The sequence below is a fragment of the Ovis canadensis genome, chromosome 12, assembly GCF_042477335.2.
Source record: "Ovis canadensis isolate MfBH-ARS-UI-01 breed Bighorn chromosome 12, ARS-UI_OviCan_v2, whole genome shotgun sequence".
NCBI lineage: Eukaryota > Metazoa > Chordata > Mammalia > Artiodactyla > Bovidae > Ovis > Ovis canadensis.
In genome coordinates this window covers 54549762-54576471 of record NC_091256.1, presented here as the reverse complement: position 1 = coordinate 54576471, position 26710 = coordinate 54549762, and the positions used below count along the sequence as shown (strand labels likewise).

Here is a 26710-nt window from a genome sequence, read left to right as displayed (position 1 = left end):
CCCAGGAGCCTGGGCCAATGCTCTACCTTTTCCCACAACCACAGGGAAACTTCCAGCGAAGTGGGACCTCCAAGCCCAGAGAGAACGCCTCCAACATTCCTTGGGATTTTTTCTTTTCTAGTCAACTACATGTCTATTTATAGATGTGGAAATATGCATGGAGAAAGGACTGGAAGGAAACACACAAAATGTTAATTAACATGCTTATTTTCTTCTTCTTGGTGTCATTTTATTATTTTTTTAAAAAAGACTCTCAAGATAAGGAAAAAGATATTTTTAAGTATAATTAATCTTGATATAAGTGTTCATGCTTGTTAGAGGAAAGTGGAAAGGAGAAATCAGAATCACCAAAGCACTTCAACCATTAACATCTCATTGTGTTTTCTTTCACTGTTCCTCCCATGCAGACATTTTTGATGCAAGGCTGTTTGTTTAACATATCCGTGATCATCTTAGATTACTACAAAACTTTTCCATGTGACCGCAGAATCACCATAACCATCTTTCAAAATGTTTATCTAATATTTATGCAGTAGATAATGTTAATACCATTATTCATCTGGCCATTCTCCCATGTTAGCAAATCTAGGTAGTTTCCAATTCACGATTATAAATAACACTGCTGTGAACATCTTTGTATGGAAAAGTCTTTCATTTTTTTTTTGGCGATTATTGTCTTCAAATTCTCACATTTCCAGATATCAGATTACGGTGTGAAAGGCGGCCACCTGTGAAGCAACAGAGTGAACCCGAACCAAGTTAGTCTCACTCTCAATTCCCCAATCTTTAATCCTAACAAAGAAAAATGGGAATGGGGCTCCTCTGGGGACATGGCAGGAATGCGACGTCTCCTGTCTCCACCACAATCCCCCTACCTACCCCTTCCACCCAACATGCATGGTTTTTACTATTATTATTATTTTTGGCCATGCCACATAGCATGAGGGATCTTAGTTCCCTGACCAGGGGTTGAACCCACACCCTCTGCAGTGGAAGCATGGAGCCTCAACCACTGGAACTCCAAGGAAGTCCCGCATGCATGGTTTTTTATTGTTAGCAGTAAATAAAACCCTGTGAGTCCAGCCCTGCCGCTTTTGACACGTTGTCACAGAGGGTGAGGAGAATTGAAAGACTCCCCAGCAGAGTTGGGGAGCTAAGGTCTTAGGAATAAGCTGCCTGGACCACGAGGGAGAAACCTTTTGTGCCACAAGTGGGAAGGCTTCTCAGCCATGAAGCACCAGCTACGTCTTCCAAGATGGGCAGGGTTCCCGCTGACAGAGCAGAGGGTGGCACACTCCCAGAGCTGGGGCCCCAGGGTGTGAGTTGGCAATTAAGGTGCATGGACAGGAACCCAGGAGGTAAGAAAGCTGTGAGAGGCCAGGCTGACAGAGGGGCAAGTCAGTTCCAGGAGGGCGGGGACTTAATTTGTCCCCCAGTGAATCTCTAGGGACATAAGACAAAGCCCTCCCCTCTTTCTTCAGGGTTTTGGAGCACTTCCAAAGTTTCTTCACCTTTCAAGCATCCCATCCCCTGGACTCCCCCGTCCTCTCCAGGCCTATGTCCCATCCACCCTCTCAGCCACTGCCTCCTCTACTGCCTCCCTGGTTCCCGTTTTTCTGCAGAGACCACAGCATCCTGTCCCCGCCCAGGAGAGCTGCTGCATACACGGAGGGTGAGCAACTTCCTGACCCTGCCAGACTCCAAGGGGCTCCTGTCTCCTGGCTGGTCCAGCCCCAGAACAGAGGGCCATTCCACACTCACACACCTCACAGTGGCATGCTCACACTTACCCACACATACTCACTCCCACTTTTACTCACACTCCCTTGTCCACCCTCCTGCTGACTCAGAATACCTTACCATGCTGCCCCACGAGAGAAGCAGGGTCCTGGCCAATGGGACCAGCTGGCTGGCATCCACTGTCCCCAGAAGCTGCAGCCCCCACCTCAGCTCCTGCCCCCTCCATGGACACTGGGTGACATGCCCAGAGGAAAGACCCAGGTCCCTGGACACCAAGTGACACGCCCAGAGGAAAGACCCAGGTCCATGGACACCAGGTGACATGTCCAGAGGAAAGACCCAGGTCCATGGACACCAGGTGACACGCCCAGGGGAAAGACCCAGGTCCCAACACTGGTCCCTCCACTCGCTACCTGGGAGGAGACCAGGGTCGTGGCCTCTTTCCCTGTCTGCAGGAGGCTTGGGTGATTGAATGACATAACACGTGCTAAGGGCTGAGTAGGTTGAGTGCTATGCAAGTCATATGGACTGTAAGCAGACGGTTAAACATCCTCACCACCAAACACCTCAGATGTCTAGCTGCTAGGCCAGCGCTGGGGCTCTGGGGCTCAGCGCCCTGCAGCTGCTCTCTGTGCCCACAGACACTAGAGCCAAAACCCAGCACCCTGGCCCTACCTCATTTCCTGCCAGCCAGACATACCCAGACAGCACTTATCCCCAAACTGGGGCATCTCCGCCCTCAAACTGGGGACCCCTCAGCCCCTCCCACCCAATGGCTTTGATCAATAACCATACTATAACTATTTTATAACTCTCCTCAGGCTTCCCTTGTGGCTCAGAGGGTAAAGAGTCTGCCTGTAATGCAGGAGACCTGGGTTCAATTCCTGGGTCGTGAAGATTCCATGGAGGAGGGCATGGCAATCCACTCCAGTATTCTTGCCTGGAGAATCCCGTGGACAGAGGAGCCTGGTGGGATACAGTACATGGGGTCACATAGAGTTGGACACAACTGAGTGACTAACACACACACACGACCCACTCGGCTCTGCTTCTCTGCTCTAAATATTCTGATGCTTTTCTTCCCTCCAGTCCGGGGATGCATGCTGCCCGCCTCCCTTTTCTGGCCTCAGAGCCCCTTTGTGCTCCATCTTTCCCTATCCTGTCTGTCCACACACCCCCCCCCCGACCACTTGGCCACCGTGAACCCCCACTCCTCCATCTCCCTCCACACCTGCAGCCTCTTCCCCTTACCTCTTCCCCCTCCCCCATCCTCGCCACCCAATCAGACCAAGCCAGCTCCCTGGAACCCAGCCAAAATTTCAGCCCAGGCAAGACCTTCCTTGAGCAGTCCTCCTGTGGACAGGGTGGCAGTGGGGAAGGAGGTGATTCCAGTGGGAGCATCAGGGGACGGGACCTGAGCATGACCGGTGTGAACGGGGCACAGGAGCCACACCTGTGTCCATCCTGCAGGGAGCCCCAGATGGCTGTGGAGGTCTTGTTGGCTCAGCCCTTGCACTCTCTGGGGCCAGGCAGTCATCTGAGGGGCACATGCTGGGGCAGACTGGACTGAGGCCTCCTGCTTGTTCTGAAATAGCTCTCCTGTCACTCTTGGAGAGACGCCCACAGCCAGGGGAAGACGAGCGCCCAGCTACTCCTGCAGAGTCCTGAGCCCATTCCAGGCTGATCTGCAGCTGGGAGGCCTGCTTCTGCCCTCAGCAATCTCCCAAGGACCTCCCCATGGGCTGCAGGTGGGGATCCATGCCAGGGACTGGGAAATCTCCACCCTGGCCACTGCCCAGGGAACACACTGGCGGCATGCATTTGATATCCATCTGCCCAGGATGGCTCACCTTGTGTGGGCCTGCTGATTATGAATTCAGTGTCACCAGGTGCGAAAGACAAATGTCATTTACGTTGCTTTGCACTCTGTACAGCTTGGAAGCCAGGTATGGGACCAGACAGCCTGAGTCTTAAGCCCAGCCATGCCTCTCCTTAGCTGTGTGACCCCTGCAAGTGACTTAACCTCTCTGAGCATCAGCTTCCTCAGCTGTATGATGGCGATTGCTAAGAGAACTTACCTTCAGGATTTGGGGATGAAGTCATCTCCTGCTTATGGAGTCAGTCATGGGGTGGGCACTCAGATGGTCTCCTAGGAAAGAAGTAGAAGTAGCTGCTGTCATTGATATTATTTCTTTTTAAAAAATATCTATTTGTTCATTTGGTTGCTTCAGGTCTTAGATGGGGCACACAGGATCTTTGTCGCGTCTTGTGGGATCTTCCGTTGTAGCGAGTGGACTCTCTGGCTGTGGCTCACGGATTTCAGTAGTTTCAGCATGCGGGTTTAGTTGCTCTCCCGCATTTGGGATCCTATATCCCAGATTAGGGATTCAACTGGAGTCCCCTGCATTGCAAGGCGGATTCTTAACCACGGGACCACCAGGGAAGTCCTGACACTATTTCTTAACTCCCCTCAAGACTAAGCAGGCAGTGTGGGAAACAGGATGCTGTCCCAGGTGCTCAGGAGGGAACAGCAGCCTTAGGGCCCTGAGCCAGGACCCAGGGGTGGGATTCAGGAAAGAGGCCTGATCCAGGCTTTTCCTTATTTGCAACCTGGAGCTCACCCTCTCCCATACCCCAGAGACAGAAGAAGAGAATGAGCTCATAGGAGTTTGTTTCAACTCCCTCTCAAAGGACCAGCAGGTGAAGTTCTGCTGGGCTGCCCGTTTGCTGTGGTCACATTGCTGCTCTGTAAGGCTCTTATCACTGGATGAAGGGTCACGGTAACTTGGCAGGTTTCCAGGGCTGGCGGGAGATAGAAGACGCAACTTCAGTTCTGCTTCTCCCCGCTTCAAGAGGGCTGTTTCCTTCCATCCTTCCTTCTTCTTCTCTAAGAGGTCCCAGGTGGTAAATGGTGGTGGTGGTTCATGGTTTAGTCACTCAATCATGTCTGATTCTTGCAACTGTAGCTCGTCAGGCTCCTCTGTCCATGGGATTTTCCAGGCAAGAATACTGGAGTGGGTTGCCATTTCCTTCTCCAGGGGATCTTCCCAACCCAGGGATTAAACCCACGTCTCCTGCATTGCAGGGGTCTCCTGTATTGTAGGTGTATTCTTTGCCACTGAGCCACCAAGGAAGACCCTGGTAAATGGATGGGTGGGTAAAAATCACGGTAACAGGTGGAAGCAGGAACCAGCTGGTGTGAGTTACAGAACCATCCTTCTGGTTTCATCTTCTTTTCCTATCTGAGTCTTTACCTGGCAGAATTAGATAGGAGAAAGCCACTCCCACCCACCACACACATACACCTCTTTTTTTAAATTTGTAGCATCTTAACTCAGAGAAGGCAACGGCAACCTACTCCAGTACTCTTGCTGGAAAATCCCAAGGACGGAGGAGCCTGGTAGGCTGCAGTCCATGGGGTCACTAGCAGTCAGATATGACTGAGTGACTTCACTTTCACTTTTCACTTTCATGCATTGGAGAAGGAAATGGCAACCCACTCCAGTGTTCTTGCCTGGAGAATCCCAGGGGCGGGGGAGCCTGGTGGGCTGCCGTCTATGGGGTCACACAGAGTCGGACACAACTGAAGCGACTTAGCAGCAGCAGCAGCAGCATCTTAACTGAGATATAATTTACTTACAATAAGATGCACGCACTCAAAGTGTATAATTCAGTGAGTTGTGGCAGATAAATACACCTATGAAACCACCACCACAATCAGGACAAACACCAAATCTGTTCAATTGGCTATGGGTGACCCATATGTATTATTCATGGCATTTTTATTGACAGTTGGCAGGAGCTCCACTCACGCTACCTAGACAAAGAAAGAGGAATATTGATCTGTGTAACTGGAACATTCAGGAAAATATCAGCTTCAGCTATGGCTGGATTCAGGCATTCAAGTGACATCATGAGTGTCCTTTGCTCCCTTGATCTCTAAGAAATTCTCTCCCTGTGTCTGGCAAGATGACTACTGACATCCTACCTCTTTAACAATGCCAAGGGAAAGAAATGGTCTTCTCTGACAGCCCTAAGAACACAGCCCAAAAGCCTGTGACCTGCTTTATTGTGCTATTTGCTTTATTGTGGTAGTCAGGGGGTGGGGGGAAGCCCTGCAATATCTCTGAGGTCCACCTGTGCTCCCACCACGGCCAATTGCAACCAACATCTGAAGCAACTTAGCACAGAGTGGAGACACAGACATAAAGAACAGACTTATTGACATGGGGGGCAGCGGAAGAAGAGGGTGGGGTGTATGGAGAGAGTAACATGGAAACACACACTGCGGTTTAGTTGCTCAGTCGTGTCAAACTCTTTGCAACCCCATGGACTGTAGTCCACCAGGCTCCTCTCTATCCATGGGATTTCCCAGGCAAGAATACTGGAGTGGGCTGCCATTTCCTTCTCCAGGGGATCTTCCCAATCCAGGGATCAAACCTGGATCTCCTGCATTGCAGGGAGATTCTTTACCAACTGAGCCACCAGGGAAGCTCTAACATATACACTATTATATATAAAATAGATCAGTCAGTTCAGTTCAATTGCTCAGTCATGTCAGACTCTGCCACCCCATGGACTGCAGCACGCCAGGCTTCCCTATCCATTACCAACTCCCGGAGCTTGCTCAAACTCATGTCCGTTGAGTCAGTGATGCCATCCAACCATCTCATTCTCTGTCATCCCCTTTTCCTTCTGCCTTCAATCTTTCCCAGCATCAGGGTCTTTTCCAATGAGTCAGCTCTGTGCATCAGGTGGCCAAGGTATTGGAGCTTCAGCATCAATCCTTCCAATAGATGGCCAATGGGAAAATAGATAGCTAATGGGAATTTGTTGTATGACTCAGGAAACTCAACTGGGGCTCTGTAACAACCTAGAGGGGTGGGATGTGGAGGGAGGTTCAAGAGGGAGGGAACAGACAGTATACATATGACTGATTCATGTTAAGGTATGGCAGAAAATAACACAATATTGTAAAGCAATTATCCTTCAATTAAAAATAAATAAATTTAATTAAAAAATCTTTCTGGGGGGGTGGTGGGAAACACCTTCTGTTATGAAAGAGGGGAAGGAAGTAGAGACTGGTCAGACAGAAAGAAGAGAAGAACTCCACTTTATACAAAGCTGCCTGAACAGATTTCAGAAAGGAATCTTCCAGGATTTCCTCCCACCTGAAACTCTGGTCAAGGGAACCCAGGTCAAGAGAACACTGACCCTGACAAGGCTGGACCCCTCATAGAAACAGTCCAGTCAATATGCAGGACAAGGGTCCAGGCTGTGTTCCCCCCACCTCCCTACCCACACCCCGCCCCCCCACTGCCAGTCACATTCTACAGAAAATTCAGGAACTTTCTGAGCCCACCACTTTCTGCAAAGCCATTCCAACAACCAGACCCGTGATTTTCAGCTTGTTCAGCTCTTTTAAAACAACCCTTTCAAAGCAGCCCAGAAAATGGGGACTGTGGCTTGATTTGAGGTTAAACAAATAAGTGCCATTTATCCACCAACACTCGAGGAATGAGATTTCTCAAGGCGAATTCCCCAGCTACGTGCTCCAGAAAAACTGCTGCCCCAAATTGCTGGGTTCCAGTCCAGCGTTCTCCATTTCCGAAGATATTTGGGTTGCTTTCAGCTCCGCTCTGCGCAGAGCACTCCGAGGAGGGTGGGGCTGGCAGCCAGGCACACCGCCTCTAGGCTGTGTCAGCCTCCCACCCAGCGCCCACAGGAGCCTGGGAGCTCTGGGGTATTTCTCAGCCTGCTGGGAGATGGCTCCCCTCCAGCCCAGGGAGCCAGGCCAGACTGCTGGCTGCTCAAGGCAGACTACTTCTCTTCCCATGTTTTGAGGGCAGGCAAGAATGAGAAAAAGGAAGAAGAGAGAGGGGAGAAAAAAAAAAAAAAACTACTACATTCTCAAGCAGATAAAACTCGGCTTTACCAGACAGGAAAGCTGAGCTTCTCAGCATATAGGGTGCAGAAGCAACTCGACAGAGAAATCGTCCTTCCTTTTCTCTCTGAGAAACATTGGTCTTTGTGCCCTTGCTGGAAATCTGGGCCAAGAGTTTTCAGATCTCCCTACTCGACGCAGGAAGTACCCTGCAGCAAAAACAATGCTGCTGTCGTGGCTGCCGCTGTTTAGTCACTAAGTTGTGTCCAACTCTTTGTGACCCCAATGACCGTAGCCTGCCAGGCTCCTCTGTCCATGGGATTCTCCAGGTAAGAATACTGGAGTGGGTTGCCATTTCCTTCTCCAGGGGATCTTACCGACCCAGGGTTTTAACCCACATCTCCTGCTTGGCAAGTGAATTCTTTACCACTGGGCCACCTGGGAAGCCCATAACTTAGCCTCGCCTACCCGAAATGTGCTCATAACACTTACATTAGCCTACAATTGGGTAAACAGTGCTCCCCAAACATGCCATTTGCTCCCCTGCCTTTCCCAGCTATGCGTCTGACTAGTTTCAGCTGATGAAATTGAGCAGAAGGGATGCATGCCATGGCCAGGCTGAGGGAGTAAATCGCCCAGGCCCCCATCTCTAGTCCACTCTGATGATGGAAGAGTGTTCCAGGTGGCACACTTCTGCCCAACATCTTCTGCCTGGGTCCTTGCATGAGTTTGTGGAGCAGAACTGACTGCCGATCTGCTGGGATATACAGCGTGATCAAGAAATAAACCCTTGGGACTTCCCTGGTGTCCAATGGCTAAAACTCCGAGCTCCCAATGCCAGGGTCCCAGGTGCAGTCCCTGGTCAGGGAACTAGATCCCATATATGTTGCAACTAAGAGTTCACATGCTGCAACTAAAGACTCTGTATGCCACAAGGACTGAATATCCCACATGCTGCAACCAAGACCTAGCCCAGCCAAATAAATAAATTAAAAGAAATATTAAAAAGAGAGAGAAAAAGAAACCCTTATTGTGTTTAGCCACTGAGACCCAGTGTTGGTTCGTTACTGCCCCATTAGCTGGAATGCCCTGACTGATTCAGGCTCTGGTGCACTTTGCCATGTTATTCACTGGGAGAGACTAGTGTAGGAGAGGTGGAAAAGCATACTTCCTCCCCTTCTGGCCAACAGCCTTCACCAAAGAAGTGATTACGCTCAGGGGCCCACAGTTCCCTGTCTCACCAAAGATTTAAGGAACTTCTCTGAGGTTTGGGCCTGGGTCTGTGCCTTCCTTTGAATTTCTCCACGGCACGTGGTTGAGCATGAACACAGAAACGGTCACCACTCACATTCTCCCACTGCACAGGGAATGAAGCACTTTCACTGGTGGTCCCCCATGAGATGGGTGGGATTGGCTTAATTCCTATTTTAAAGATGAGAATATTAAAGCTCAGAAGGAGTCAATATCCTCCTAAGGTTGCACAGCTATTTAAGGAACTTGAACCTAGGTCTGCGCCTCTTGCCACAACACCAGTATTTCTCAAAATGTATTTTGAGAAAATACATTTCTCACAGACTCTAAGGTGGGGCTTGAGAATCTACATTTTCAGAGCTCCTCCAGCAATAATGATGCTCACTAAATCTGAGCATAAGACTTCACACCATATTCCACTGCCTCTTCTGTCAGATGAAGCCACCATCGGAGCAATGGGATAGAGGGGCACAGAAAAGGACCACCTCCCCAGCCAAAACCACCACAACAAAACGTCTTCCTGGCCAGGCTGCTATTCGTGAAATTCTCCCCCAATGAGCCATTTATTTGATTATTCCCAGCTAGGCACAACCATCTGCAAGACATCACTCTTCAAGGTACATTTCTGCAGGGAAGCAAGACCTTTCTCTGAAAGCAGGGATGCAGCTGGAGGCTGCAGGCAGGGAGGTCTGCAGGAGGAGGCTGGGCCTTGTGTGGTGGGGGTGGGAGGAGGGCTCCCAGGAGGAGATGAAAAAAATGCACCTGCAGGAGGCGGTTAAAACCTCACACACACATGCACACACAAGAAAGAGTCAGACAGAACTGGAGAGGAGTCTCAGTCTTACTATTCACTACCTCGGTGAACTTGCAAAAGTGACTTCATCTCTCTAAGCTTCAGTTTTCTCATCTGTGAAATGGCACTACTCACAGAGCCTACCTGTAGTTAGGTTGCTGTCAGAATCAAATGCAATCGAACACTGATGACAGTAATATTTATCTATCCCTTAGTAACTGCCAGCAGCCATTCTAAGTGATTTACATACATTAACTCATTTAAGCATCGCCATTATCTTATGATGTGGTGATGATCTTTAGTGAAAGTGTCAGTGGCTCAGTTGTGTCCGGCTCTTCATGACCCCATGGACTGTAGCCTGCCAGGCTCCTCCATGGAATTTTTTGTCCATGGAATTCTCCAGGCAAAAATTCTGGAGTGGGTTGTCATGCCCTCCTCCAGGGGATCTTCTCAACCCAGGGATCAAACCTGGCTTTCTTACATCTCCTATATTGGCAGGCAGGTTCTTGGCATATTTTTGGCAATAGATATTACTGTCTCCATTTTACAGATGAGGAAAATGGGCCTAGAGAAGTTAAATGACTTGTGGTAAGTCAGTAGCACAGTGCTGCTTCAATCCGTTGTCAATTTGAATCTAGAGCCACTTATGACACATGATGGTGAGCCAGGACTTTTAAATTCAACCCCAAAGTATTCAATCCCCAATACTTTGGCCACCTGATGCGAAGAACTGACTCATTGGAAAAGACCCTGATGCTGGGAAAAACTGAAGGCAGGAGAAGGGGACGACAGAGGAGATGGTTGGATGGCATCACTGACTCGATGGACATGGGTTTGAGCAAGCTCCGGAAGTTGGTGATGGACAGGGAAGCCTGTGTGCTGCAGTCCATGGGGGTGGCAAAGAGTCGGACATGAGCAACTGAACTGAACTGAACCCCAAGATGAAGTTCCCTGTCCCTCATTCATTCCTCCATGTGCTGTTTCTGAATGGTTATTCTATGCCAGACACTGGCTTAGTGCATGTGGCAACCCACTGTCATTCTATTCTATTCTGCAGCTTCATTCTATTCTGCAGCAATGCAGATCTATATCATTAGTATATTTGGAGAGATTTCTATTGTCCCCAGGATCTAGCCGACCATCAGCACCAGGGTTGCTCTGCAGGGCTAGGGGGACTCAGCCTCCTCCTGGGAGAATCCAGGCTCTGGGTGTTTCAGGAAATGTCTGACCTGCCAGGTTTCCGTGTGACTGATCAGTTAGAGCTGAGGAAGGGGGTGGGCCGAGAGGGGAGGTTTCCCGTCAGCCCAGCTTTTGTCTCTCACATGAGCCCGAGACAGACAAACCACAACCACAGACTCGACCAGCTGTGGAAGCATCGAACAGGAAACCCAGAACATCTGGTGCTTCACTTCCTCTGCAGGCTCTGTGTGTGTGTGTGTGTGTCCGCCTGTGTGCATGTCTGTTTTCTCTCCCTCTGTTGTTTAGCGGGACAGGGATGCAGACAGGGTTGGAAACCACAGGGCTTGTGGTGACAAGGGAGCCAGACACTCACTCCCCAATCCTTATGGTGCCTCATCCCTCCCCGACGGTGACCCAGGATCTGACCTAACCTCACAGGCCGCCCTCCAACACCTAGTGTCAAGCCTCCACACACTTCAAGAAAAGGATTTGTTTTTCTTCTTTTGGATTTGGGTGGTTTAAGAGGAACTTGTTTGCAGATGAAGCGGAAGAGGTCTGCTTAAATCTAACTTGGCCTCAGCATGACTGTGTGTGTTAGTTGCTCAGTCATGGCCTCAGCGTACAGACCCACAAAAAACTGCGCCTGGATGAAAGCTGTCTCCGAAATAACTTGAGCAGAATCTGTGGATGGCCTCCGAGGCTGTGTGCTGGTCAGGGGGCTGTTTTCCCACTAGTGGTGTTGTCCTATGTATAAGGCCTGTAAAGACAGGCACTGAGAAGGGGAGAAACATAAAGAAGTGCAAAGAACAGCCCCCTCAGCCAAACCATAGCACGAGGTCTGCCTCGTAGGCCTATTGTCTTTAGGAGGTAGGATTATGCTCATTTTTACAAATCATAAAATTGAGATGCAGAGGAGGCTCATAACTCACCCTTGGATCATTCAGCAAGTCAGGAGCAGGGCCAAGTTTCAATCAAGTCTGACTCCTGGCTGCACCATATCTAGCACACAACTGGTGCTCAAATTCATGTTTCTGGAATGAGTCAATGAAATGAGCTATCACTGATGGCAAGGGCTGTCATCATCATTGTATCCCCTGGGGCTCAGCACCCCTGGGTGCTTCCAAAGTTCCTGAACAGTGACATTTCATTTACCTGAGGGTCATTTACCTAGCCAGGTCGACTGCTTAGATCCTGGCTAAAAATCTGAAAGAAGGTAGAAGGAACCACAAGCTGTCAACAGAAGTCACAAATTCTTAAAAGTTCAAATACTTAATTCAAGAGAACTTTTCAGGCTCTCAGTCACAGTTGGGTTACCCTTAATTTACCTATTTCCAAAGGAGGCTGAGCACCAAAGAATTGATGCTTTCAAATTGTGATGCTGCAGAAGACTCTTGAGAGTCCCTTGAACAGCAAGGAGATCAAATAAGTCAATCCTAAAGGAAATCCACCCTGAATATTCACTGGAAAGACTGATGCTGAAGCTGAAGCTCCAATACTTTGGCCACCTGATGCGAAGAGCTGACTCATTGGAAAAGACCCTGATGCTGGGAAAGATTGAGGGCAGGAGGAGAAGGGGGTGACAGAGGATGAGATGGTTGGGTGGCATCGCTGACTCAATGGACATGAGTTTGAGCAAACTCTGGGAGATGGTGAAGGACAGGGAAGCCTGGTCTGCTGCAGTCCAAGGGGTCAAAAAGAGTCAGACATAACTGAGTGACTGAACAACAAGTGTTAAACTTGTTAAACTGTTAAAAAGTCTGCTTGCTGACCTTACAAAGCACTGGCTTAGGAAGGAGATAGTCTGCTAGAGGAAACCTGCTGGAAACACAATCTGGGAATTCAACTAGAATTTTCAAGACTAGTAGGTGTCATTAAGGATGCAACGGCACCAGGGACACGACTGAGCGACTTCAGTTTCACTTTTCACTTTCATGCATAGGAGAAGGAAATGGCAACCAACTCCAGTGTTCTTGCCTGGAGAATCCAGGGACGGGGGAGGCTGGTGGGCTACAGTCCGTGGGGTCACAAAGAGTCGGACACAACTGAGTGACTAACACACACACACACACTCACACCAGTGTTCTTGCCTGGAGAATCCCAGGGACAGGGGAGGCTGGTGGGCTGCTGTCTATGGGGTTGCACAGAGTCGGACACGACTGAAGCGACTTAGCAGCAGCAGCACCAGGAGCGGTAAGAGACAGGAGAGACAAACTGTCTGATTCTCAGGTATCTGCCCTTCAGTTCAGTTCAGTCGCTCAGCCGTGTCCGACTCTCTGCGACCCCACGAACCGCAGCATGCCAGGCCTCCCTGTCCATCACCAACTCCCGGAGATCACCCAAACTCTTGTCCATCGAGTCGGTGATGCCATCCAGCCATCTCATCCTCTGTCATCCCCTTCTCCTCCTGCCCCCAATCCCTCCCAGCATCAGAGTCTTTTCCAATGAGTCAACTCTTCGCATGAGGTGGCCAAAGTACTGAAGTTTCAGCTTTAGCATCATTCCTTCCAAAGAACACCCAGGGTTGATCTCCTTTAGACTGGACTGGTTGGATCTCCTTGCAGTCCAAGGGGCTCTCAAGAGTCTTCTCCAACACCCTTGCTGCTGCTGCTGCTGCTAAGTCGCTTCAGTCGTGTCCGACTCTGTGCGACCCCACAGATGGCAGCCCACCAGACTCCCCCACCCCTTAGGCCCTTAGAAAGCCAGATGGAACTGAAGCAAATCTCTGATGGTTTCTCTGGCTAAAATTAAAGGCATAGCAGCGCAGGCATGCAGACTTTAAGAGTGCTCGCTCACAACTTGCTGTTTAAGAACTACACAGGCGCCAACCTGAAATGACACGTGCGCAGTGTCCGAGGTCTTGCTCGTTTTCGTACCTGCGGGCAGGCTGAGCCCGCTTCTGCGCTGGAGTTGATATCACGCAAGCGCCGGGGGTGCATGACGTCATCCGAGCGCGCCTCCCACGGTACACAAGCCCTGGGCTCAGACAAAGACGTTGCTGTGGAGACGGGGCGTTGAGCCCCGTCCCCGATACGAGATTGGAGGAGAGCCGGTCAGTTGATGTTGGTAAGCTTTCCGAAAGCTTGCGGGCGGCGCTGTAGGTCTCTGTGTGCGTGGGTTCCCCTGGCAACTCAGACGCCGTCTGGAAGTTCGCGGCGACTTCCAGGAACCCCCCAAAATTAGTCAGAGTCCAAATTTTAATTTGAAGGGTTTCTTGACTTAAGGTAGTAAATTTCGGTTGTACCTCTGGTCCAAGTAAAGTAAAAATTCAAACTGCCCTAGATCCTATTGTGGGCCGGGCAGAGAGACCCCAATAAGGCTTAAATTTATCACTTAAGCAGCGTAGGGATGGGAAGAAGAATCTGGACCAGAGGACTTAGTCCTGGGGGGCGGGGTAACCTAACCTTTTGAGCCTCAATTTCCCATAAGCATGAAAATATTTTTTCCTAAGAAACTCTTTGATTCCTTTCTCCCTCGGACTCACAGGGCCGCTTTCTACCTTTCTCCAAATATCAAAGCTCCTTAAAAGAGTGTTTGTAGTCCCAGTGGCCCCCTCTCCCCTCTCTTTGTTGAATCCTTTAACTGCACAGTTTCTTCCTGTTGTTTTCTCACCTGCCCTGTCGGCAACATTTGAAACAGGTTATCACCTCACCTCCAAGAAACACTTTCCTCACTTGACTTGCAGGCCTGCCCAGTCTCGAATTTCTTCTTCCTACTGGAACTGAATAGGACCCTATGGTCCTTGTACCCCTCGTCCTCTGCCTGCCTTTTGTTGGGGGGGGGGGGGACTTTAGCCAAAGAATAAGTTTAATCAGAGAAGTGAGAAAACACAGAAACAAAGAAAAACAGTCAAAGAAGAGTAAATAATAATAATGTACCATTAAGCATGGTTCCTTCTTAGTTCCTTCTCAAGGGCTATAGATAATATTCTGAGCCTTATCTTGTCAGCTGTCTTACAGACACTGAAACCCCAGGTGGAAGAAGTTAACTACATCATGACCAGACTGTACCCATGATATAAGCCGCTGGAATTCCGAGAACTGGATGCAAGAAATGGAAACAAACTGACCCTGGAACTGAATATTAACTGTACTTAAAACTGTCGAGATGATGCTGGTCAGACCACTGATGACCAGTTTCAAGGTGACTGTCAGCTGATAGTTCTGTTTCTGTATGTAGCCCCCTCCCTCAGCCTCTAAAAGCTCTTGCCCACTGACTATCAGTGACAGGGAGTTGGCCTTTGGACAGGCGTCCACCCTCCTTTTGGTTGCTGGCATCCAAAATAAAGGAAACACCCCTTTCAACCAACCTGGCCTCTTTAATGGCTTTTGAGCAGTGAGCAGCCAAACCCCACTTTTGGTTACAATACTTCTCAGTCTCAATTGTTGGTTCTTCCTCATTCCACTGAACTTTAATGTTGCAGTGTCCAGAGTGCTGGTTCCCTGAATTTCTTTCTTTCCACTTACTATATCTTGGTGATCTCATGTAGTTTCGGGACCTTGGAGACCATCTATATGCTGATAAGAGCCTCTCCCCTGAACCCCAGTACTTAAATATACAACTATCTATTTGGAATCAAAACTTGAGTTCCAGTCAGCTACTCAAACTCATCCTGTTGGAACAGAACTCCTGAGCCTCTTCACCAAAAGGTGCTCCCCCATGCTCTTCCTTCTCTCAGGGAATGGAACACCTGACCTTCGAGCTCTCAGACTCCAAACCTTGTATTCTTCATCCTACATCCAATCTGTCAACAAATCCTATTGGTTTTTTCTTAAAAATATACCTAGAATCCTACCTCCACTTACATCATCTTAGACCTAGCCCCGCATGTCTCATAGATTATTGTAAATGGGTTATCGTAATGGCCTGCAAACTGTTCTCCCAGAGTCTACCGTTACCCATCTCTTTCTCAGTCTATGTCTCACATGAAAACAGCCTGAGTAATTCTGTTCAAAGTCATACCACATGGCTTCTTTTGTGCGAAACCTTCCAAAGACTTCTCTCTCACTTGAGTAGAAGCCAAAGTTTGACCATGGCTACAAATGTCCTCCGGGGCTTCCCTGGTGGTTCAGTGGTAAAGAATCCTCCTGTCAACCCAGGAGACACAGTTTGGTCCCTGAATCAGGGAGATCTCCTAGAGGAGGAAAAGACAACCCACTCGAGTATTTTTGCCTGGATAATCCCATAGACAGAAGAACATAGTGGGCTGCAGTCCATGGGGTCTGCAGAGTCGGACACAACTGAGCAACTAAACACACACGCACAAATGTCCTCAATCACCTGGCTCCTGGAAGCTTTCTGAGCCCCTCTCCTAATTTCAATTCACTTACTTCCTTTTCTCCAGCCATATAGATCATTTTGCCTGGCTTCCGTCTGCCTCCAGGACACTGAACTTGCTTTTACCTCTGCTTGGAGCTTGTCCTCAAATAGCCCCAAGTCTCCCTCTCTCACCTCCATCAAGGCATGACTCAGACAGTCCTTATTCAGATAGGCATTCTCAGACTTCCCTGGCAGTCCAGTGGTTAAGACTTTGTGCTTTCAGTGCAGGAGGAGTGGGCTTGATCCCTAGTTTGGGAACTAAGATCCCTCATGCCTCAAGGCATGGGAAAGAGAGAAAGAGAGATGGAGAAAAGAAAGGCGTTCTCTAACCTCTGATTTTCAGTTACATAATCCCACACTTCCACTGGGCTTCATGGCATTTATTGCCTACTAAAATACCATATAACTTCTTCATTTTATTTGACATCCCTCTTAATGTGAAGGCAGCGATTTTGTCCATTCCATCATGGCTGCATTCCAAGTGCCTAGATAGAAGTCAGCAAGTGATGGGTGCTCAGGAAGCAATGAATATGCATTTCAAGCCAGAGGGTTCAGTAGTGGTTACCAGTCAGAGCTTTAGGGGCTTGCAAGAGTTCCAGTCCCCCTTTGCTGCTTAGCTGCTTTAGGAAGCTTAACTGAACCTCCATGTCCTCATTCTTAATGTCAGTGAAATAATACTTCAGACTTTCATTAAGCAACAGGGAACACCTCACCCCATGTGTCCAGCAAGCACTGTGCTTGCTAGTTGCTGGAGACTCTATGGAGAACCTAAACACACATTTCCTCCTGTCCAGGTGTCTGGATCCTGAGGATGGGATACAGATGACATCCAAGTAGTCTTCCAAATAAGTGACTATGAACAAAGCTAGTGGAGGTGATGGAATTCCAGTTGAGCTGTTTCAAATCCTGAAAGATGATACTGTGAAAGTGCTACACTCAATATGCCAGCAAATTTGGAAAACTCAGCAGTGGCCACAGGACTGAAAAGGTCAGTTTTCATTCCAATCCCAAAGAAAGGCAATGCCAAAGAATGCTCAAAATACCGCACAATTGTACTCATCTCACACGCTAGTAAAGTAATGCTCAAATTTCTCCAAGTCAGGCTTCAGCAATACGTGAACCATGAACTTCCAGATGTTCAAGCTGGTTTTAGAAAAGGCAGAGGAACCAGAGATCAAATTGCCAACATCCACTGGATCATCAAAAAAGCAAGAGAGTTCCAGAAAAACATCTATTTCTGCTTTATTGACTATGCCAAAGCCTTTGACTGTGTGGATCACAATAAACTGTGGAAAATTCTGAAAGAGATGGAAATACCAGACCACCTGAGCTGCCTCTTGAGAAACCTATATGCAGGTCAGGAAGCAACAGTTAGAACTGGACATGGAACAACAGACTGGTTCCAAATAGGAAAAGGAGTACGTCAAGGCTGTATATTGTCACCCTGCTTATTTAACTTCTATGCAGAGTACATCATGAGAAACGCTGGGCTGGAAGAAGCACAAGCTGGAATCAAGATTGCTGGGAGAATTATCAATAACCTCAGATATGCAGATGACACCATCCTTATGGCAGAAAATGAAGAGGAACTAAAAAACCTCTTGATGAAAGTGAAAGAGGAGAGTGAAAAAGTTGGCTTAAAGCTCAACATTCAGAAAACTAATCATGGGACCTGGTCCCGTCACTTCATGGGAAATAGATGGGGAAACAGTGGAAACAGTGTCAGACTTTATTTCTTTGGGCTCCAAAATCACTGCAGATGGTGATTGCAGCCATGAAATTAAAAGATGCTTACTCCTTGGAAGGAAAGTTATGACCAACCTAGATAGCATATTCAAAAGCAGAGACATTACTTTGCCAGCAAAGGTCCGTCTAGTCAAGGCTATGGTTTTTCCAGTAGTCATGTATGGATGTGAGAGTTGGACTGTGAAGAAAGCTGAGCACTGAAGAATTGATGCTTTTGAACTGTGGTGTTGCAGAAGACTCTTGAGAGTCCCTTGGACTGCAAGGAGATCCAACCAGTCCAGTCTAAAGGAGATTAGCCCTGGGTGTTCTTTGGAAGGAATGATGCTAAAGCTGAAACTCCAGTACTTTGGACACCTCATGCGAAGAGTTGACTCATTGGAAAAGACGCTGATGCTGGGAGGGATTGGGGGCAGGAGGAGAAGGGGACGACAGAGGATGAGATGGCTGGATGGCATCACCGACTCGATGGACGTGAGTTTGGGTGATCTCCAGGAGTTGGTGATGGACAGGGAGGCCTGGCGTGCTGCGATTCATGGGGTCACAAAGAGTTGGACACGACTGAGTGACTGAACTAAACTGAACTGAATTACAAACTGTGATGTGCATGAGGAGAAGCAATATAGTGCTGAAGGCGGGGGGGTGGGGGTGGGGGTGGGGCAGGATGTCTCTGAAGAAGTGACTTCTTAATAGTATTAGTCAGCTTGGGCTGCTGCAACCCAATACTGCAGGCCAGGTGGCTTCAACAACAGATGTTTATTTTCTCACAGTTCTAGAGGCTGGAAGTCCAAGATCAAGGTGCAGACAAGTTTGGTTCCTCCTGAGGCCTCTCCTTGGCTTACAGACTAACACCTTCTCCCTGCATCTTCACATGGCTTTAAAAAAATTTTTTTAAGTTGTCCATACTGCACAGCATGTGGGATCTTAGTTCCCAGAAGAGGGATTGAACCCACACCCCTTGTGGTGGAAGTGTGGAGTCTTAACCACTAGACCACCAGGGATGTCCCACAAGGCCTTTCTTCTCTGCACTTGCAACCAACTGGCTTCTCTCCAGAAGTCCGAATCTCTTCTCATGAAGACAGCAGCCAGATCGGATTAGGGCCCACTCTAATTTTCTCATTTTAACATAGTTAACTTAGAGGCTCTGTCTCCAAAAGCAGTCATATTCTGAGGTGCTGAGGGCTGGAAATAACATCAATCAAGGCCCAAAGGATGCATAGGAAGGAGAGATGGGACAAGGGGAACCCCAGGGATAGGGAAGAATATGCACAGAAACTCCATGGCTGGAAAGAGTATGACAGCTTGGAAGAAACGATAGGTCTATGTGGCTTGAGCTTGGAGTGAGGGATCTTGGTAAGAGAAACACTGGAGTCTGGAAGCAGCAGGGCCCTGGAGGCCACCTAGGCCTGTGATTGGTGATGTGATAAGTGTTATCTTATGAAAAGATTCCTCTAAGCACAATGAGTGGAGGGAGGCTGTCCCCAGTTCCAAGGTTGTGGGCTAATGAGGATTATCTGATAGATTACATGATGAGTGTCTCATTCAAGGGCTCAATGAAGGGTCAACCATGAGTATTTTTAAAAACAATTGTATTTATGTATTTTATTTTTGGCTGTGCTGGGTCTTCATTGCTTCGTGGGCTACTCTCTTGTTGCGGCGAGAGGGTGCTATTCTCTAGCTGAGGCAGGCGGGGGCTACTCTCTAGTTGCAGTGCATGAGCTTCCCACGGGGGTGACTTCTCTTGTTGAAGAGCATAGCTCTAGGTATATGGGCTTCTGCAGTTGCAGCACGTGGGCTCAGTAGTTGTGGTGCTTGGCATTAGTTGCTCCGCTGCATGTGGGGTCTTCCCAGATCAGCAGTCAAACTCCTGCATTGGCAGGCCGATTCTTTACCACTGAGCCACCAGGGAAACCCCAACCACGAGTATAATGCCCCCCGACACAGTTGATAGAGAGCTGAAAAAGAGACCAGACACAGGCTTAACAAACTGAAATGATAAACACAGAAGCATAGTAAGGAGAAGCATCCAAAAGAAACCAGTCCCCACATTCGGGGGTGTTGTATACAACATAGCTAAGACAGATGTGATTTGTGATTGAAACTGAACGTTTTAGATAAAACTAACACAAAAGAGAAAATGTGTAGATAGAGCAGATGAACACTCAGCCCTGGAAGCCAAAATACAGTGGAAATGATTTGGTGAGAGGGAGCACTCATCTTTATTTTTTTCAGGCCCAGCTAAAAAGCCTCCCTTAGGTTTTACCTTTGGTGAAATGGATACACAGCATGTAGTCCTAAAAGACTTGGGGTAAAGGGGGTGGTCATCTCCCACAGACTCTCAGTAATGGTGGGGACAGAGGGTTCTCAGCTCATTCCTAGAATTTGTATCAGGAAGTGAAACCTGGTGTCATCTCCCTCCCACCTTGGTGAGTGGAGAGTGGTGAGTCTACCCCCTGATGACTCTATGCAGCAAAGTTTGTTGCTTCTTTGCGTTGGAGGAAAATAAGATGAGCATTTCATCTCAGGGGCTAAGGAGCAATAACTATCCACTTTGACAGTCTGGACAAGGGCCCATCTGCCAGTGACTGGGAATCTACAGGACAGCCCATCCTAACTGGGGGCCAAATGAACTTTGAAATCTGCTTTGCTGCTCCCCTGGTGGCTCAGATGGTAAAGAATCTGCCTGCAATGTGGGAGACCTGGGTTCGATCCCTGGGTTGGGAAGATTCCCTGGAGAAGGGAATGGCAACCCACTCCAGTATCCTTGCCTGGAAAATCTCATGGACAGAGGAACCTGGTGGGCTACAGTCCACGGAGTCACAAAGAGTTGAACACGACTTAGCGGCTAAGCATGTGTATCACATATATATATTACCTCTTGTAAGTCCTGGTCTGGCCTTGAGCTACACAGACCCTAACGCCTCCTCTTTATAGAGTCAAGTATTTGATAATAGCTGTTTGGTACCCTTCTTAGGCCTCCAAGACTGATACCAAAAGCTCAGTTTCTCTGTACACCAGTGCTAAATTGAATCTCAGAGACAGAGTTTTGGGTAAAATAGAAAAAAATAGCTGTATTGCTTCACCAGGCAAAAGGGGACACAGCAGGCCTTCAAAACCATGTGTCCCAACTTGGGGAAGACAGAAGTTTTCTAGCAGTTGTTCAAAGGGGGTGATTAACTCATGGACATTCTTCCGATGGGTTGGTGGTGAGGTAGGTAGGATTCCACATCATTCAACCTTTAGGTCCATCTGCTCTGGGGTCTGCATGCTTGTGAGCAGCATGCCATCGTTAATCATTAACTTCTCCCACCTGGAGGGGGTTTCAGTGTCTGCAAAATAGCTCAAAAATATTATTGTGTGTATACATTGATGGGGAAATGGGCCCTTGCTCCAAGGCTGCTCTTGACTGTTTATTCCTCCCTGGTCTCACATCCCCTCCCTTCCCTAATTAACAAGGGCTTGAATCTGCCCATTGGGATTTAGAGAAGGCCATGGAGGCTGAATGAAGACTCTCCTATAATCAAAAAAATGGGGGGACTTCCCTGGTGGTCCAGTGGTTAAGAATCCGCCTGCCAATGCAGGGGACACAGGTTCTACATGCCGCAGAGCAACTAAGTCCGTGCGCTGAGCCTGTGATCTACAACCCATGCTCCATAACAAGAGAAGCCGCTGCAATAAGAAACTCATGCTCCACGACTGGAGAGAGCCCACGTGCAGCAGCGAAGACCTAGGCCAGCCAAAATTAAATACATAAGCAAAGTTATTTTTTTAAAAGAAAAAAGAAATGGGGGACACAAAAAGGCTTTGTGCCCAGGAGCTCCACAGGGCCCTGCATGGTGTTGCAACTTCTGTCCCCAAACTGAATACCACCCCCCTTCCCAAAAAGTGTTCTTCTCTTAACAGTAATTTTATGACTCTCCTTGTACATAAATCTTAACATAACTGCCTTTGGATTCATTCTGATAAGAGAAACCACTGGGATAAGTGGTACATTTTATAGTTTCTGCTCTATGTTTCCAGATCACCCTCCAGAATGGGTGGTTTCTGTTTGTATGCCCAGAGTCAGTTTATAGGAGAGCCTATTTCCTCACTCCCTCGCCACCAAACGGGAATTTTCACTCTTTTAATTGTTGCCAATCTGATAGGGAAGAGTGATTATCTCACGCTTGCTTCCATTTCATTTCTTTGATTACGGGTGAAGCTGGACATGTTTTCCAACCACATCCTATACTTTTGCAATCAAGTTTTGGAGCTAGATGCGGGAGCTTACATGTATTCCAGTTACATTTTATCTTGCTGGATTCCATCAATCATTCCTTCCTGTTGAGATAATTTGGATCCCAATTCTGTGATTCCGACATATTGGCCTTCCCACACAGCCCTGCGTTATTTGCACGGTTGATAAGCAGTTATCTTTGGCTTCATCCGAGTTGTTGATAGATGTTGAAGAGTTTAGGGCCAAGGATAGGACTGTTGGGCAGGCCACTGGAGAACGCCTTGGGAGGACACTGTCCCGGGTGCTGTTTGGATTCCACCTGACCACACCCAGGAGCCACGGGGAGGAGGGAGATGGGAGCAGAGCCTGCAACAGGGACAGGGGCCAGGTACAGATTCCAGCCTAAACAATGATTAGCTGTGTGGCCTGAGCAAGTGGTGTCACCTTAGAGGGAGATGTGACACGTGATTATCTACTGTCCCTTCGAGCTCTTGAAGGCTGTTGGTCACTATTTTGTCCATAAAGATTTCATGAGAAACTTTCAAACTATAGTCAGAAGTCATCACTCTGGGATTTTCCTGGTGGTCCAGTGGTTAAGACTACACTTCCAATGCAGGGGTGCAGGGAATGTGGGTTCAATCCCTGGTTGGGAAATTAAGATCCCACATGGCATGTGGCATGGCCAAAAACTAATTTAATACATAATACACAAAGTCATGTGTGACTCTTTTGCGACCCCGTGGACTGTAGCCTGCCAGGCTCTGCTCTCCATGGAATTTCCCAGGCAAGAATACTGGAGCAGGTTGCCATTTCCTTCTCTAGGGTATCTTCCTGATCCAGAGATCGAACTCCAGTCTCCCACGTCTCTTGCTTGGCAGGCGGATTCTTTACTGCTGAACCACCAGGAAGTCCAAATAGATAGTTAAATAAGATTTTTTTTTTAAAAATCAGACAAGATTATTCTAAGGAAGGAACAGTAAACACCCCCATGTAACAGATAAAGAAACTAAAAGAGAAATTAAGTAACTAGTTTAAGTGACATAATGAGTCAATCCTAACTCTGGCCACCTGGCTTCTTATAGCCATGTCTGCGAACTAGTTATTGATTTTTCACCTTGTAAATTTACCACCAGCTTACGTAAAGATGGCCATTCCTTGCTGTGTGATCTTGCTCATTCATACTAATAATAACCGTAAGAATGATAACAAAGGCTGCTACTTAGCTGTCCTGTTTGTGTGCCAAGTGCAGTCCTGAGTGCTTCACACAACTTAACCCTTTAATCCCAACAGCACCTCTGCAGAGTCAGTGCTGTTTTCACTTCCCCCACCCGCCCCCGCCCCCCCCCCACACACACAAATGATGAGCTGAAGGCACAGAGCAGAGTTTAAGTGACTTGCCCGAGGTCACCCGTCCTAAAGGGCAGAGGAGCTGGGCTTGGGACTCAGGCAGTCCAGCTCTCTCATTTACTTCCCTCAGGAAAGAGAAGTAAATGAGGACAAAAATGTAATACCCGTTAGAAGTTAGTGTTAGTCGCTCAGACGTGTCTGACTCTTTGCGACCCCGTGGACTGTATGTAGCCTGCCAGGCTCCTCCGTCCATGGAATCTCCAGGCAGGAATGCTGAAGTGGGTTGCCATTCCCGTCTCTAGGGGATCTTCCCAACCCAGGGATCGAACCCAGGTCTGCTGCATTGCAGGCAGATTCTTCACCCTCTGAGCCAAAATGTAGCAAGGATTAAAAGTAATTTCTCCCCCCCAGTTATGAATATCTTGCAAAGCGTGGTCTCAGCTGTTTATGGAGGAGCAAATGGATTCTTTCACCCCCTGAATGAGCTGTGGGTAAAAGGGAGAAGGAGCCAGGTGGAAATGGGAAGTCAGGGCATGAATAACTTCTCAGGTGGGTGCACAGGCTTAGCAGAATCCCGAGTGGACGGCAAAAGCTGACAGTGAGTGTGACCTCGACGTGCGACACGTGATCACCAGGACCCAGGAGCGCAGCCAAGCCTGATCATGAGACAGGTCCCTGCTCTATGACCCCCACCTTCCAGTAACAAGATCCCAAGCACAGCGGCCACTGGCACAGAGGAGGGAAGGGCTGCAGACCCGGCCAGGACTGGGCGCCAATCCACAGATTCCCAATCTCGTCTTCCAGTTGCTAGACTACGCTGCTTTCCAGTACATTATTTGGGATATAAAAACGACAACGTAAGGAAAGCATTTTCACATAAATAATTTCAACCGCAACGAGGCAAACTGGCTTCTGATTCCTTTGGCAGGAGCAGGTGATGAACTCACTCCGATTGACATATTGAGAGCTGCTCTTCCCAGATCCAGCTGGCAGCTTCGTAATTATGGAAACATCTATGTTGTTCCCACTTACCCAGGGCTAGGCCTGCTGGTATCTGATTCAGTGTTTACTTCATGAATGAGGTCAGTTCCCAGCACAGCTGGGCTTTCAGCAAAGAAACCAGAGTGGTCAGCAGACCGCGTCCTCACTCGCATCTGACCGGGGATGTCAGGGCCGCCTTCTCACAACTCACCCACATTAGCAACTCGCTCTGGCGTTTTCTGGGGCTTGGCTCTCCTCCTCGGTTCGCTGACACTTCCCTGTAGAAGCAGACAGAGCCCGCGCAGCAGCCTGGGCTCGATGAGATCACGTCCAAGTTTCCCACAGTACAACGGTTCACTCTTCAACCTGCCCCCCTGGTATTGCAACATCTTGCCCCTTATGAGTTTCAGAACTGCCAGGAAACTGGGTAGGTTTTTGGGGTTTTTTTATGTGTTGTTTTTTTTTTTTTTTAATTATTTATTCCAGGATGGTTCCACTTGTGTGGCGTGAGAATGACTCAGAATGCCTTGGAAGCCACCTCCAGAGGTAACTATGTCCCACAGGCCAGAGTGTCCTCTGGGCCAACTCCCCACAACAATGAAAACAAGAACAAAAGCTCAGGAGGGCTCAGACACTCGTTTATGGAGTGACATCCCCAAAGTTTGTGGAGGCGACTGGGAGAACTGTTGAGGGCAGAGAGGAAAGGTGATGATGCTCCAGGGAAAGGCAGGGCTAAGCTCCCAAGGCTGCATGGGCAGCAGTAGACTTCAGTGTCGTTGACCCACTCCCCTTCTTCTTGACTTCAGCCACGGGTCGGCCTCAGGATAAAGCCTGGAGTCTGAGTCTGAAGCAGCTATTTCTCAGCTCTGGAGTATGTGTGTGTGTGTGTGTGTTTAATTGCTCAATCATGTCTGACTCTTTGCAACCCCATGGACTTAGTCAGCCAGGCTCCTCTGTCCATGACTATTCTCCAGCCAAGAATACTGGAGAGGGTTGCCATTCCCTTCTCCAGGGGATCTTCCCAACCCAGGGATCGAACCCAGGACTCTCGCATTGCAAGCAGATTCTGTACTGTCTGAGCAACCAGGGAAGCCCAGAATGTCTTTATCTCAATGAGATAAGGTCCTAGGAAGGTTAGAGATAGCAATTTGTTTTGGATTCCACAGTGATCATGGGAATCATATGCTGAGATGGTTTCACTTAAAATCTGGGACAGAGTGGAGGGGAATCTGGAGTAGAAAGTGGTTTAGGAGCTGCAGGCAAAGGCAGATTCAACAAGGAAGCTTCCTCTTTCTCAGCCTTGACAAGCCAGAGGACATGCCACAACCCACGTTCTCACCTCCTAACAGAGCAATGAGACCGGTGGCTGCTAACACACATGCCCGAAATCAGCGTGGAGGAGCCGCAGTCCCAGATGTAAAGACGTAAGCACTCTCCTCCTTTGACCTCAGCACGGTTGTTTTAGGAATACTCTGCTTTCTCTCTCATCCAAAGGGTCAGCCCTGGGGCCACAGGAGACCTCAGAACATCTCTGCCCACTGGAGGATCTAAAGAGCCCGTTCGAGTTGAGTCGGATTCAGATCACTTCCCTGACATCCTCCCTCTGGAGTATCACCTGAGACTTCTCTGGTGGTCTAGTGGTTGCAAATTCACCTACCAATGCAGGGGACACGAGTTCAATCCCTGGTCCAAGAAGATCCCACACGCCAAGGGGCAACTAAACCCATGCACCACAACTACTGAGCCCAAACACAGCCAAAAATAAATATTTTTGAAAAAAAAAAATAGTACAACCTGTGTCAGCCCCAAGATGCTCTATCCACTCATTCCTGTGACCCAAACCCCCATGACTTGCTGTCAGTGCTGCTGTCTGTTCTAGCCACCATTGTCATGTCACTTTCCAATCGAAACGATCTTTTCCCTTGCATGTGCTTCTGGGAATTTTTGAACACTAGACTCTAAACAAAGTTCCTTCCTTCACCCCCTCTGGCCTCATCACCTCAGCTCTCTGTCCACTCAGTTGCTGCCACCCCAGCCATCCTGCTGATTTTTGAACTTATCAGACACGTGCAACTGGAGTCTTGGCACGTGCTGCTTCCTCCATCTGGAACACACTCTTGGGGTCATCTACGTGGCTACCTCGATCCCTTCCTTTAGGTCTTCATCCACATGCCTGCCAGCCAGTGAGACCTTCCCAACCACTCTCCTCCCCGGACCGCCCCAGCCACCCACCCCTGTGTGTCTTCCTTCCGCACAGATG

At 48.6% G+C, this 26710-nt stretch overlaps 3 long non-coding RNA genes across 4 annotated transcripts; 1 reads left to right on the top strand and 2 right to left on the bottom strand.

The window, feature by feature from the left end:
- Positions 1-207: 207 nt before the first annotated feature.
- LOC138416505 (uncharacterized) lies at positions 208-13844 on the bottom strand. Its single transcript, XR_011247698.1, has 4 exons — positions 13674-13844; positions 3819-3889; positions 2612-2706; positions 208-728 (listed from the first exon to the last, which is right to left on the bottom strand). It is a non-coding gene; the product is annotated as an uncharacterized lncRNA (long non-coding RNA).
- LOC138416506 (uncharacterized) lies at positions 13784-26235 on the top strand. Of its 2 annotated transcripts, XR_011247699.1 has the most exons (5): positions 13784-13910; positions 14793-14987; positions 16958-17151; positions 24937-24996; positions 25749-26235. It is a non-coding gene; the product is annotated as an uncharacterized lncRNA (long non-coding RNA). The 2 variants fall into 2 exon arrangements; XR_011247700.1 differs by lacking the exon at positions 16958-17151 and having other exon boundaries at positions 13794-13910.
- On the bottom strand, positions 19481-24791 carry LOC138416507 (uncharacterized). Its single transcript, XR_011247701.1, has 2 exons — positions 24662-24791; positions 19481-19861 (listed from the first exon to the last, which is right to left on the bottom strand). It is a non-coding gene; the product is annotated as an uncharacterized lncRNA (long non-coding RNA).
- Positions 26236-26710: the final 475 nt, after the last annotated feature.